General features: G+C 41.0%; 1 pseudogene; it reads right to left on the reverse strand.

Moving 5' to 3' along the window:
* Positions 1-8820: 8820 nt before the first annotated feature.
* Positions 8821-9674, reverse strand: LOC122752779 (annotated as a pseudogene).
* Between the last annotated feature and the right edge of the window lie 1647 nt (positions 9675-11321).

Consider the following 11321-nt stretch of genomic DNA (forward strand, 5'->3'; position numbering starts at 1 on the left):
AGTAGAAAGAAATGCAATATCCCCAGCATTTCAATCCTTCATATTGGAGAGTGCATTACACCAAGAAATTGTCATGCCAATACACATTCGATATTTATTAAATACTTACTGTATGAAGAGCACAGTTCTAAACATGAAGAGATCAAGGGTTCAGTTAAGTTATAATTCCTGTCCCTGAAGATTTTGCAATATCTGTAATAGTATTAAGATCCTAAATCTAGAATTGGGAGGGATTTTGGAATCACATAATCACCTTGTAAAAAATTAATTATTAGCTATCCTGGAAAATTATAGAACTGGCCTTATGAAAAATTATAACTATATGAAAAATTATAATTGGGCCGTAAATCCTTCCGCAGTTGCCATTCAAATGTGGAAATATTTTGAATGACTGGGGCTAATTTGGGGGCTAATGTGACTGGGGTATTTAATCTGGGGACTTTTGACTAACTGGCTATCTGACTACTATTAATTTAATATGGGCCATTTATAAAGTTCCACCACACTGCTCCCAAATTGATAAGCAAAATATCAAGAAGCCTCTTAACTAAATAATCAAAGCAGAGTTTATTTATGAGATACTATTTAAACATAAAAAGACAGGGAAATAAAATGTACAACCTGACTGCAATCTGGTGCTTCCACCTGCTGCCCCTGGAACTGTTTTAATACAATAAGGGCCTTGCTGCCTCTTGCCTTAGGGTATGTTCTACTTTCACTAACTCAGGTCCTTCATTCTAACTCTGAGCCCCTTTCACTTTGTCTATCCCCCTGCTTCTAACTTTCCTCTCCTTACTGCCATCACTGAACCCGTGTTTCTCTCTCACCGACCTCTCCTTCCATTCTCCTAGTGCTCCAGTGTCCTTCTGTTCTCTTAATCTTCGCTTTCACCAACCTGTACCATGTGCTGACCACTTCTGTGCTCTCTGCTGCTTCCTATTCTGTCTGTCTGTCTGCTCTGTCAGTCTGCCCTCTGCCACCTTTGCTGCCACTCTAATCTTGTCAGCCCCCTGTTTCTGTCTAACTCCCAGGACTATATAAATCTTTCTTCTCTCCACTCAAATCTCACGGCTTTTTGTACCCCCCCACACACACACACCAAGCTAATCTGCCAGCCAGGGCTGCAGCTGGGGTTAGGGGATGCTCAGGTGTCCGGTGAGTACCACACCCAGGGCTCCAGGGGCTTATGCCCCCTGCTGTGCACCCAGGGACCTCTACACGGGCTATGCCAGAGGCCAGCCTGGACAAGCTCAGGATCTCTCAGGTAGATCCTCTCAGAGTGGAGGGAACTGGGGATCCCTTCACCTAGCTGTCTGACCTGGCATCTTGTACAGCCCACAGGGATTTTTGGCTCAGCTGAAGCAGAGGGGGAGGGGCACCAGCCCCTCCCACACAGAAGAGACCCTGAGGGCCTAAGGCTTTCTAATCTCAGCCCAAAGGTAGTGTCCCCAAATCAAAATAAATTTTGACAAAGTTCATTTCTATCTTATATTTGAGGAAAATGAAGCTCAGAAATTTTGCGTGGCCTACCTAACACCACTCAAGTATTAAATGGCAGAGCTTGGATTTGAACCCTGGTCCTTTGATTTTAAAATAGAGAGCTCTTTCCATTAAACCTTACTGCATTCATTAGTCTCCACTGACAAATCTATCAGTGCTCTGGTTTGAATAGAGAGGCACAGGAAGTGACTATAGATTACACACAGTTATGGAGTGAAGTAATGGTTATTGGAAAAACATACAGGAAAGAGTATCATTTAGCAGTCATTATTTACAACAATATGACTGCTTAGTTTCACCCTGAAACATTTTGTCTTGCACTTGGTGTATCGACATAAAAAACACAACAACCTCATATGCAGCAAGAATATTCTATGAATTAGGGCTTTGTCAGTAAGGTGTCAACCCTAGGCCCCAGATTTCTAATTAATAAGTATACATTGAGCCATATTGATAAAGAGATGGGGGGGGGTGTGGAAACATACTGTCAGGACCCATGCTCTATGAGCGGAATGGTCCAAGGTTTCTTGAATTGAGGAAAGACTTATCCAGTAGAACCCAAAAAGGGTCACAGACTTAAAACTGACAGAAGCCATTGAGGTTATCCAGCCCACATTCCTTGCTCTAAAATGAGTAAACTGATGCCTCCAGAAGGGTAGTGATTTGCTCAAGGTCTCACTTAATAACATCAGAGGCAGGATTAAAAACTAGATCCTGTGGATCCAGTCCATGAACTTTCCCAGAAGGGGAAGACAGGATATTTTTTGTAGCATTACCCTCGTGGCTGCCCCTGGGCCAGCCATATTAATTGACAAGTCATATTAATTGAAGACAAGTCTACAAAGAGATTATGAAGGATGGATGTGACATCTCTGCTAGGATTTGGCGAGATTTACCCCTGGTAAAAAATATTATTTTTAAATACTTTTTATTCATTTTGTTAAATATTTCCTAATTACAGTAATATTTTTTTCCAAAATCAGAAAGTGAAAGTGTAGATACATGATGATAATACCGGTAATAAATGAGGGAGCCTAACAGAATTATGATATTGGACAACATAAATGAGTAAGAGGCATCTATTTTGATAGCTATACCAGACAAAATCTATGTGATAAGCACTTTTCTTCTTTAAAGATTGCATTGCAGATGGGGGGTGGAGCCAAGATGGTGGAGGAGAGGCTGTGACTCCCACAAGCTCCAGACAAACCCATCCATTCATGCCCAAATAATGCGGTAAAAAATTAAAACCCAGAACAGCCTAATGCACATAAGAACAGAGTGAGACTATTTCTCCCCAAAAGAGGGCAATTCTGATCACCTACTGATCAGGCTGAACAGCTCAGTGTGAAGTCTGGACCCAGCCTGGGACACTGCTTCCAGCGCATGTCAGAGTCTTCAGCACCAGCAGCTTCTGAGACTCTGATCATGGACTGGTGAGGGGGTTTGGCAGTAGGCCGGGGTGAAATGGAGGCAGTATCTACTGGAGTTGCAGCATAGCTCCCTGAGTCTGAACAAGTCAGCTGAATCGAGTGGTGGTGGCCCACTGGGGGAGGGACAAAAGCACACCAAGCTTCTGACCATAGAGAATCAGAGTTCAATCAGACTTCTGTTTCCAGGTCAAAGAGAAAGTGGCTGTGATTACTCACAAGCCAGGAAGGCTGAGAAGAAGCCCAATCACCCCCTCGGCCATGCTATAGCACGAACAGTGTGTCTTGGAAGCAGTGCTACACTTTAAGAAGGAGTAAAAAGTGAAGAAATAGTAAGCCAGGATGAGTAGGCATAGAAAGCAGAAGACCATCGAAAACTTCTTTGGGGGAAAGGTAGACCACAATACATCCTCAGAAGAAGAAGATAATAACAGGGTCAAAGCTCCAACATCCAAAGCTTCCAAGAAAAATATGAACTGGTCTCAGGCCATGGAAGTTCTCAAAAGGGACTTTGAAGAGAAAGTAGGAGAGATAGAATGAAGATGTATAGAAAGAGAGAAAGGAATGAAAAGAGAAATGAGAGCAATGCAGGAGAGTCATGAGAAAAAAGTCAACAGTTTGAAAAGCCAAATGGAAAAGGAGACTAAAAAAACTGTCTGATGAAAATAACTGCCTAAGAATTAGGATTGAACAAATGGAAGCTAGTGACCTTATGAGAAACCAAGACACAGTAAAGCAAATCCAATTGAATGAAAAAATAGAGGACAATGTGAAATATCTCCTTGGAAAAACAGCTGACCTGGAAAATAAATCTAGGAGAGATAATTTGAAAATCATTGGACTACCTGAAAATCACGACCAAAACAAGAGCTTAGACACCATCCTCCAAGAGATTGTGAGGGAAAATTGCCCTGATATTCTAGAAGCAGAAGATAAAACAGAAATTGAAAGAATCCACTGATCAATCACCTCCTGAAAGAGATCCCAAAAGGAAAACCTCCAGAAATATTATAGCCAAATTCCAGAACTCCCAGGTCAAGGAGAAAATATTGTGAGCATCTAGAAAAAAGGAATTTAAATACTGTGGAAATCCAGTAATGATAAAGCAAATTCTAGCAGCTTCTACATGACAGGACCGGAGGGCATGGAATATGATATTCCAGAAGGCAAAGGAACTGGGACTACAACCAAAAATCATTTACCCAGCAAAACTAAGCATCATCTGTCAGAGGCAAACATGGAATTTCAATGAGAAAGAAGACTTTCAGGCATTTGTTATGAAAAGACCTGAACTGAATAGAAAATTTGACTTTGAAATACAAGACCCTGGAGAAGCATTAAAAGATAAACAGGAAAAAGATTTCATGAGGGATAGTAAAAGATCAAATTGTTTATATTCCTACATGGGAATATAATACTTCAAACTCATAAGAACTATCTCAGTAAGGAATTAACAGAGGACACAGGTCTGAACTGAATATGAAGGGATGATATCTGTAAAGCATTTATGTTTTGTTCTTTGTGGGGTGTCTTTTGTCTGGGGCTAGATTTGGGCTTGGGGCCTCCTGGGTTCAGGGCTGGTACATTGTCCACTGTGCCACTTAACTAACCCATAATGATATCTTTAAAATAAGGTTGACGTGTAGGAGAAATAGACTGGGGGAGGGGGAAGGGGAGAGATGGTCTGGAGAGAGGTTGTTCGCATGAAGGAAACAAGAAAAAATCTTATGGAGGGGAGGGGAAGAGGAGGAAGGAATTAGGGAGTGAGTGAACCTTAATATCATCAAAATTAACTCAAAGAAGGACTTACATATATACTCAAGTGGATATAGTAATATATTTTTGCCCTGATGGAGGAGAGGGAGATAAGGGGTGGGGAAAGAGCAGTAAAAAGCAAAATACTTTCGAGGAAGGTAAAGATGTTCTGCAGAACTGCACAAGTATGACATATTGAATTGCTTGATTTCATAGGGAGGGTTGAGGAGAAAGGGAGGAAGAAAATCTGGAACACAGAATTAGCTCAAAGACCTTAAACTCATCAGAGTTGGCTCATGGAGTAAATAACATTTATACCCAGTTGGGAGGAATAATCTATTTAACCCTACAGGAAAGTATGAGGGGAAGAGGGAAAGGAAGGAAGGGTGAAAAAAAAGGGAGTGCAGAGTAGGGGAGGGGACAGTCAGAAGTAAAACACTTTTGAGGAGGAATAGTTTAAAAGAAGATAGAAAATAGAGTATATATCATGGGAAGAGAATAGGAGGGAGGGAAATAGTTATGATGATTGAATATAATGGCAAAATGCATGGTACCTACTTTGCTGGGCTAATGTGAAGAAAATTCTTTGTCAAGTTTAAGGTACTTTATTTAGGTTATGATGAACAGGATACTATCAGAAAAACCTGGAAAGACCTACATGAACTGAAGCAGAGTGAACTGTACTGTATACAAAATAACAGCAATAGTGTAAGATGATCTGCTTGGAAGCATGTGGTTATTTTCAGCAAGGCAATGATCCGATATAACCCTGAAGGAGTTATGAAAATGGTAACCCATCTACAGAGAAAGAAGTGATAGTATTTGAAAATAGATGGAAACACTTTTATTTTTTTTTGGGGGGGGGGAGGCAATTTGGGTTGAGTGACTTGCCCAGGGTCACACAGCTGGCGGGACTTGGGTATCTGGGGTCGGATTTCAACTCGGGTGCTCCTGGTTCCAGAGCTGGTGCTCTGTCCACTGTGCCACCTAGCTGCCCCTGGAAACACATTTTTTATATTTTTTTTCCTCTTTGACAATTCTTCAACCTGAAGTTTTGGGGTTTTTTTGACTGTTTTCTCTCACAACCTAGCTAATGTGGGAATGTTTTTCATGACTACTCATGTATAACTTATTTTGAAATGCTTCCGTTCTAGTGGGTGGGGTGTGGGAATGGAGGAGGAAGAGAAGTTGGAACACAATTTTTTTTTAATTGATGTTAAAATTTGTTTTTACATATATTTTGGTAAATAAAATTCTATTAAAAAATACAAAAACAAAAATTAAGCAAAACCAGCCAACAAATAACAGGCTGATGCCATATGCAACATTCTATATCCACAGTCCTCTACCACCCCAATAAAAGAAGGGAAATATATTTTTTTCATCTATCTCTTCTAAGGAAAGCTTAGTTATTATAATTACTCAGTGGTCAGTGTTGTTTCATTGTCGCTTTTCCATTTATATTCTTGTTATCCTGTGTGTTGTATTCCAGGTTCTATTCCCTTTACTTTGCATTACTTCATATGAGTTTTTTCAAGCTTCAATGTATTCTTCATTTCTTATGGAACAGTAATATTCGATTGCATTCTTGTGCCATAACTTGTTCAACCATTCCTCAATTGATGGACCCCTATTTGGTTTCCAGTTCTTTGCTACTAAAAACATATTTTTATAAATAAAAATAAATAAATAAATGAATTAATTAATTAATTAATTAGAATTTCAATGCATGAATTGGAAACTTTTCAGTCTCATCTGCATTCTTTTTTTTATTCACTCCCATTAACTCTCCCTAGAGTTAGGTTGTGGTTAGTGAATACATTATTCTTCTGGTTCTGCTTTTTCTTTGCATTATTTAATATATAGGCTTTTCTATGTTTCTATATATTCCTCATGCATGGTATCTTGACAGTTCTGTAGTATTCCATCTCATGAACTTGGAATGATTTAACCGTTCTTTTACTGCTGGACATTTGGATTATTTCCAGGATTTTTTTTCAATTGCAAATAATGCTGCTACTAGAAAAATAACTTTTTACTTGCAGAACCATTGCCACCTAGGAGAGGGAGCCTGGGGCGGGTGCTGCCTGGTGCTTCCAGGAGGATCCATGGGCAAGACGTTACAGCAGGAATTGATGACCCTAATGATGTCTAGAGACAAAGGAATTTCTGCCTTCCCAGAGACAGACAATCTCTTCACACAGGTTGGGACCATCCATGGGGCTGCTGTGATGGTATATGAAGAAGACCTGAGGTACAAGCTCTCCCTGGAGTTCCCCAGTAGCTACCATATAATGCTCTCACTGTGAAATTTGTCACATCTTGTTATCATCCTGTTGTGGACACCCAAGGCAATATCTGTTTGGACATCCTCAAGTACAAGTGGTCAGTTCTGTATGATGTCAGGACCATTCTACTATCTATCCAGAGCCTGCTGGGAGAACCCAACATTGACAGCCTATTGAACACACATGCTGCTGAACTTTGGATAAACCCCACAGCCTTTAAAAAGTACCTGCTGGAACCCTACATGAAGCAGGTTACTAGCCAGGAGCCCGGACCCTGGCTGCCCAGCTTATCTTTCTTTCATCTTGAGTGTATGTGTATGTGTGTGTGTGTGTGTGTGTGTGTGTGTGTGCATCTTTTCCCCTTCCTCATAACCTGTTTTCTCTCTTCTGTACAGGGATGTATCATACTGTTTTCCTTTTTTTTTTTCTTAAACTCTAGTCCAGCCCTCAAAATTAATGTATCAATAAATGTGTTTTGTTTAAAAAAAACAAGATTGCATTGCAGCATTATGCTTGTTAAAACAAGCTTTACATAATGAATCACCTAATTTACTACCTGAGGTCCATGGATAGCACATCCTATCTTTTCCTTATATATATACTTATCCTGGGAATCCATCCATCCATGAATTCAGCAAATATGTGACAGACTTCTACTGTACACATTGGAAGGGGAAGGAAAAAGCATTTTTATTGTTTTTGCTGTTTGCCAGACATTTTGCTAAATGCTTTACAAATATGATCGCATTTGATGGTCACAATGACACTGTGAGGTTGGGATCACTGACATTTTACTGGTGAGAAAACTGAGGCAAGGAGAGGAAGTGACTTGTCTAGGAGCATATGGGACTATCCTATCGCCATGTCTCTGACATAGCAGACATTAGAGTGGGGCTTGATGGGCTTTGTCTCAAGTATCAGAACTTAGAAAACATGGAAATTTCAGTAAATCATTATTGTTATTTTCTTTTTTTTATCCTGGTTTATTTACAGAACCAACATTGTGGGTACCCCTTAGAACACTTAATAAGTTTAGCCTAGCAAATATAGAGGGAGAGCATGAAATCATTCATAATATCCATGAACTAGGTCCAATCTTAGGACAGGGAACTCCCACATAAGTTCATGTTATTATATAACATAATATGATCCTTAGATTGAAAACTATCATTCATACACACACTTTAACATTTTAAAAAAACTCAGGTTATTTAAAGTTGTTTGGACCTCAAGACACCCACAGCACAGCTGAGAACTATGTAAAAAGAAGCTGATTAAAGTTGAAAATTATGGATCTATGAAGTAGAAGATAGTGGTAAAGAGGGGGAAGGCAGGCAAAGATCAGACACTGGAAATGAAGCTTGGCCACAAAGAGAGTAGATTAGATGTTCTGGAGTTCAATGAAATTCAAACAGTGGCATACCCTTGTAGTTCTATGAAGAGATCACATTATAATAGGAATTAAAGTGTCAGAAAAGACTCAGAAACCATTTTTACCAATCATCCTAGTAATACTACACCAAGATGGTAGCCCACATAAAGGCATGGAGAACTGAAACTTACACTTCCCTGCATCTAGTCAATTTCCAAAGCTACTTTCCATAGGGTAAGGCCAAGTGCCTTCTGAAGATTAGCTGAATAACACTAACCTGAAAACCCATCATGACCCAAAAAGCTCATTCTTTTAACACCTCAAAGTACCATTAGGTTTGCAGAGATCTCCACAAAAGCAGAGGCGTGTATTCATGTCAAAAATGGCCACAAAGTAGGACAGGTTGACAGAAGGCAAAAGAATCAGGCAAGACAAACTGCTTTATCTAAAATGACAATCAGAGTGAGGGGCTTCACTATAAGTATCCCAGATTCTCCATTTAATTCCTGTACCACTGATCAGACACCTAGCTCTTACGTTGTTTACTCTCTAAAGGCTGCCAAAACTCCATCTCTTCACCAACCCCAGCATTACACATGGAGCAATAAAACTGACTGCTGGGAGTGATGCACATGGCAAAGTGATGGGGATTCCACTGTCGAGATCTGGGATTGAAGTAAGGCCCCAAAAAGCATGTGCATTCCTCCTATTCTGCATCATTTTATATTCATTCCCTTCATTCTGGCTCCTCCTTTGACTCACCTCTGATGAATCCAGGGACGGGTTGTTCTGGGCGTCCACAAGTCTTGTCCTCTTGGCTTGATTCTTCCCTTAATAGTGAGCCTGAGCCACAGCTAAGGAACTAAATGAAGCATCACAGAGCTTACAGTAATCATTCTCTGTGGGCCTGATGACTCTGCTGCCAGGCTTAGAGACATCCACCTGGGGGGGAGCTGGCACAACAGGATGGGGTACAGGCTCCACTGTATTGCTCATTCTGGTGGAGGGTGGACAGCATCTGGCTGCATAGTAATTCTGGAGTTTCTTACTATGATTTTTACCCTGATAATGAGCTTGAGCTTTCTGGGCCGAGTTCAAAGTGACATTACAGAGTTTACAATACAGAGGCCTACATAGTTCCTCCAGTGTAAAATCCTGCTCCACAGCCCCAGCTCGAGTGAGCTCCTGTGCCCTGGCCAGGGGCAAAGTGGCCTCCAGCCCCAGAGGTCTCTGCAGAAACGTGGTTCTTGACCTGTTGGCCACTGACATAGGAAGAGGGGGTGAGAGCTGCTCAGGGGAAGGAAGTCCGGTGTGCTGCAAGAGGATCATTGGCTAGGAGGGTGGGCATGCTCCAGGGGCCAGTGGAGAGCCTGGTCTTCAGATTGGGTGGCCAGGGCTGGCTGTGGCTCAGGCACCACTGTGGGGCTGGGGACCTCCATGCGCCTGGAGCTGGACCATGCGGCACATCCCGGGCCAGGTGAAGTGATGAGTTTGGGCTGCCTTCGCGCCCTCCCTAGCAACCTGGGGCTCCCGGCTCTGTCTCCAGCTCGGGCTAGGGCTCTGCTGACGCTCAGGAAAGCCAGCACCACCCAGTAAATCATTATTGTTAAGATTGATCAATTTTGGAGCAGCTAGGTGGAACAGTGGATAAAGTACCAGTCCTGGATTCAGGAGGACCTGAGTTCAAATCCAGCCTCAGACTCTTGACACTTACTAGCTGTGTGACCCTGGGCAAGTTACTTAACCCTCATTGCCCTGGAAAAAAATTAATTTTAAGAATTTTAAGATTTTAAGGTCCTATGCTTTTGAATTTTAGGAGCACTTTCACTCAACAGCTAGAAATCTATTGGCAGGAATAGTCATAAAAGAAAGCAGTGAGCTGGGAGACACTGCTCTCTTTCTCTTATCCCCATCACCTCATGTTTGCATATGAGGAGAGTTCCTTACCAGGTGTAAGCCTCCAAAGTATTTGGCCTGATGTCCCAAGTTATTCCCCTTATGTCACTTGAAGATGTGTTCATTGTCACTTGTTCTGACCACCAACTTTTCCAATTAGAGTCCTGGACATTATAGAGGCCACAAACATTCATTAGATATGATCCCTATGCTCAAGGATTTCATAATCTAATTAGGGGACATAAAACCAATACACCGACAACTTTAGAATTCGGCAAAATATATAATATGGGTAGCTAGGTAGTACAATGTGTAGCACACTGGAATTGGAATTAGGATGACTAGTCTTCATAAATTAAAATCCATCCTTGAACACTTACTAGCTGTGTGATCCTGGGTGAGTCACTTAACCATGTTTGCTTCAGTTTCCTCCTCTCTAAAATTAGCTAGAGAAGGAAATGGCAAACTACTCTAGTATCTTTGCCAAGAAAACCTCCAAAAAGGATCACAAAAATTTGGACACAACTAAAGCAACACAACAACAGCAACAGCAACATTAACAACAACGTGTAAAAATCTAATGGTGGTTCTAAGGGCAAGATTACTCTGTTTGGAAAATCATGGGGTCATAGATACTGAGCTAAAGGGAATTTTAGATGAACTTTAAGTTCAATTCCGTCCAATTTATAGATGAGGAAACTGGTATGGAGAGACATCAAATATCTTGCCCAGAGTCACACAGCAAATTAGTATCTGAGGTTGAATTTAAACTTGTCTTACTGACTCTAAGCCCAGAATTCTGTCTGGTCCTGTGCCTGCCACCTAGGATCTAGAAAGACTTACACAGAGGACTTGCAATTTCAATTTATCATTGGATGATGCATATTACAAATCTGGCTTTCAGTTTTGCTGTTTACCCTTACCCTTATTGATAAGTTCAGCCAATCCAATCAATAACCCACCATCTAGATGGACATGGCATTCACCTTGATATTATGACAGAGGGCTGGGAGGATATTCATGCATTCCATCTAAGACATTCTTTTGCAATCTCTGTAAATTCCATTGTCTCCAAAAACC

This window comes from Dromiciops gliroides, chromosome 4 (genome assembly GCF_019393635.1).
Source record: "Dromiciops gliroides isolate mDroGli1 chromosome 4, mDroGli1.pri, whole genome shotgun sequence".
In the NCBI taxonomy this organism is placed as follows: Eukaryota; Metazoa; Chordata; class Mammalia; order Microbiotheria; family Microbiotheriidae; genus Dromiciops; species Dromiciops gliroides.